Below are 4,314 nucleotides of genomic sequence, written 5' to 3'. Positions count from 1 at the left end.
TCCCAGAGCAGGGCTTTCAGCAGCACCTCTCCAGGAAAGCCATCCTCACCCCTCCGACCTCCTCCCTGCAGGGGCCAGCTCAGCCTGAAAAATTCGGGGCTGAACCAAAAAATTCCTCAAGCCTTCCTAAGAGCCTGAGCTGTGTTTGCAGCCAGGGTGCAGGCACTGACCCGCTCCCTGACCCCGAGACAGTAGCGAGGGTGAGGATTTTGGAGGTGCCAGGCATTTGGTCTGTGCAGGTCTGCTTAAAAATAGAGCCTGTCCAAATTTCTGTGCTTAAATATGTAACTCACACATACCTATAGCTCTAAACAGATTAATAATTAATTGGCATTAGACAGGCAGTGATGATCTGCAGAAAGCTTTGCAGAGATGGTTATTCTAAAAAAAAAAAAAAAAACATTTTTCTTATCCCCAAAAGGGCCCCCCAGCCTGTAGAAGCAGTAGAGAAGAGACTGTCCTTATGGGCAGATAAGGTCAAGAAAGACCATAAGGCACAGGAGGAGCAGGATGCTGCAGAGGAGTGATTCCCAAAGGCAGTCTATACATCTCCTGTGACGTGTGACATACCTAACTGTCAGCCTATCTACAATTTGAGGGTTCCTGCTACATCGCTCGTGCTTGCTGCAGTGCGGTATCCTGGTCCCTTCTCTGCCGCGGGATGGGAATGTCTGCGTTTTCTGGACAAACCCCGCTGCTGTGGGAGTCCTATGGGAATTCCACAGCACCACTTGGGAATCCAAGAGGAAAATATTATTTTGGTAACACCGAAACAGAAAAACCCCAAGAGATCATGGACAGGAAGGGCAAAGGGACTTTTACAGGGATACACTATTTGGAGGCCTCTTGTCTCTTCCCTGCACTACCAGATACAAGGCTCGCTCATCTACTTTTCTTCTAAACAAGACTTCCCTATCTGGCATGCAGCTGTGGAAGTACAGACGATGAATTTACATGAGGAGAGCTCCTAGCAGCTTCCACGCTTCTCTGGAGGATTTGTACAAACTGGATATGACATTACCAGCAGCCAGCCACATCTTGCTCCAATAAACACTGTTATTTATTATTAAACTAAAGGGGACTAGCTCAGCAAGGGCTAGGGGACTGAACACTGCTGGCCAGTGCATCGAGTACGTCAAATGCGTACGTTTTCAGGTCCGGGCTTGTGACAGCGGTAAGTTTAAGGCAGAAAAAGGCACAACTAAGAGTTCTACGTTCACTGCAGAAAGCTGGATTTTGGGAAATCCTTCCCAAAAGCACGGTTACTCTCACCATCCACCTTACACTTGAACAAACTTCACAGTTAGGTTATGCTTGTAAAAGCCTTTTCCATGCTGTTCCCCATTTCCTTGCTGAGAAACTGAGTGGCCACTGTGCTAACCCTGTTTCTGTTTTCCAGTGGCATCCTTCGACTCTGTTCCTAACTTTTGCTTCATGTTCATAACTGGATTAGATAAGACAGGGCGTAAACCTCACCCAGGAGGTACAGGACTCTTCCATGAAGAAAAGGAGAGGTATTCCACTTGGCTCAGCCATCACATTGGGAAAGAACCTCCCAAAACCCTTCCTGTGATACCAAAAGGTTCCCTGTCATTGGGGTCCACTTTCCAACATTCCCATTCAAGTTCCCTGCTCCCCAGGGACCTTTGCAGAGCGGCTATGTGGTTTCTGGGCAGAAACCCAGGGCACCTATAGTTCTCCAGGGGGTGATGGGACAAGATTCTGGCTGTGTTCAGGTCCAGGCTTGAGGAACAGAAAAGCTCTGGAGCGTGGAAAGAGTATCCCAAGGAGGCTCATCCCAAAGGAACGAAGAAGAGACATAAGGTTTCTAGATACATGATTCAAGAAGTGTTTCTTGGGGAGGGGTGAGATAGGGCTGAGTTGCAAGGGCTTAGGGGCTTAGGGCTTTGAGGTAAGGCTCAGAAAGGAGGGCTTCTGAAGGACAGGAAGAGTGTCCTTGGAAATTGACTCCTGGCTCACTTTTAGGCATCATAGCCCCACGGACAAAGCCATCATGTGCCACTGTGTGCAATCACTGTGCCTTATTGAAGCCTGTGGTATCATGCCAGCTTTGATGAAAGGGAAGCAAGGGCTGGAGAATCAGAGACCACATGGATTTTGGGGCCCTTGCCCAGAAAGCAACTCTGTACATGTTCCTGGGGTGCTGGGGACTGGAAGAGGGCCACTGGGAAACAGCCACCAACATCAAGTGAGGGGAACAGCCATTTTGTTTCCCAGTGAGACATTTCACTACAACTGAGCTGAGCGCTGGTCAGGGTTTGGGAAAAGCCACCAAGGATAGAGGGGCACAAGGATGGCAAGGGAGTCCTGGACTTGAAGCACTGGGCTGCTGAGGGAGCGGTAGGGTAGTCATGTTGTGGGATACCAGGGAGCTGAGGGCAATCCAAGGGACCACCTTGGGTTTAGGAAGTAGATGCTGTGGAGGGTGGATATATCCTTGGAAAGCTGACCCCAGGGGAAGTTTAGCCTCATTACTGGTTGTTTTCCCATGGAGAAAACAAGACAGAGGTGTTCCCATGGGTCTTTGTCATCCATGCCTAAGCCTGGGATGGGGGCTAAGGCAATGGAGAGGGCTGGGAGAGAGGTTTCTCTGGAGGCTGCTGAGGGAGGACAGTCCCCATGCCCTTGGCAATTGGTGCCCAGTGCGAATTTCCTAGCCTTCGTCTAGCTGTATGTTATTCAAAAGGTGCTTCTTTTTGGAAGGGAAGGTTTTGAAAATATGCAGTAGTAATATTATTCCCAGTCCTTACCTTCCCATATTAAAATCATAATCCCTTCCATAGTCTCACCCCCAGCTCAAATAGGCCATGTGACAAGATATATTTAACTATGCCCCTATGAAATCTCAAGACTATTGTCCAAAAATTTAGCTCACATCTGCTTTTCAGTGCAGTGGATATTGATGTGCCTGACAGGCAGTGGTTTCATCACACAAGCAAGCTCACTATAAATAATATTTTCAACAGTGGCAGAAGAGAGCATTCGGAGGGGGAAGATGATAGCAGACTGGGAAGCTGTGACATGTGGCTCTAAAGCTTGTTCTGAATTTCAGCTTTCCATGTACATTTGGAGAGCAGACTTCAACTCTGAGGCAGAAAAGCAAGTTAAGAAAGTAAACTGGAAAAGAAGGATCGAGTGGCTCACATGAACCACAGGGCTCCTCAGATCATGTTTTCAGCTGGGACTCTAATCTCCTTTCCCACTCATGCCCCCAGTAGAGCCACATTCCAGTAAATTCACTCTTATCCCATAGAAGCCTTCCTTTCTGACATATTTTTCTGCCTATCAGTGACATTGCCTAATTATCTCCTCCTCTTTTTCCAATAGCAAGTCCCAGTGACTTAGCGTATATCTGCAGGGAAATTTTCCTAATCTGAGGGATATCTACCCACAAACTCCATAAAGATGCTTTTCCTGAAAACGATCCAGGTTGAAGATTGAGGCTTGAGCTGTAGGCCAATAGGAGGTGATAGTGTATGAGAGATATTTCAAGTGAGGATAGATCTTGAAGGGCCTTAAAAAAAAAGACTTACTTCGTTATGTGACACAGTGAAAACAAAAAGCCAATGAAGAGACTGCCAACATCAAAGCATCAAAGTAGGAAATCATACTCCCTCCTTGGACATACTCAAAAGCCATCTGGACATGGTCCTGGGCAACTGGCTATAGGTGGCCCTGCTTGAGCAGAGGGGTTGGATCAGGCGACCTCCAGAGGTCCCTTCCAACCTCAACCATTCTGGGATTCTGTGAAATTATCTTTGCAACACCATTTTAGATTAATACCTGGAGGACAAGACACTTCATAGAATCATAGGATGTTTTGGGCTGGAAGGGACCCCTAGAGGTCATCTAGTCCCCCTGCAGTGAGTAGGGACATCTTTAACCAGATCAGGTTGCTCAGAGCCCCATCCAACCTGGCCTTGAATATTTCCAGGAATGGGGCCTCCATTACCTCCCTGGGCAACCCATTCCAGTGTTGCACCACCCTCATTGTAAAGAATTTCTTCCTTATATCCAGTCTAAACCTACCCTGGTTTAGTTTAAAACCATTACCCCTTGCCCTGTCACAGCTGGCCCTACTAAAAAGATTTTCCCCATCTTTCCTATAGGCCCCCTTTAAGTACTAAAAGGCCGCAATCAGGTGTCCCTGCAGCCTTCTCTCCGCCAGTGTGAGCGAGCCCACCTCCCTCAGCATGTCCTCATAGGAGAGGTGCTCCAGCCCTCAGATCATTTTTGTGGCCCTTCTCTGGACCCGCTCCAACACTTCCATGTCCTTCTTGTGTTGAAGGCTCC

Source organism: Egretta garzetta, unplaced genomic scaffold (assembly GCF_000687185.1).
Source record: "Egretta garzetta isolate BGI_Z169 unplaced genomic scaffold, ASM68718v1 scaffold594, whole genome shotgun sequence".
In the NCBI taxonomy this organism is placed as follows: Eukaryota; Metazoa; Chordata; class Aves; order Pelecaniformes; family Ardeidae; genus Egretta; species Egretta garzetta.
Note: the sequence above shows the minus strand (reverse complement) of the source record.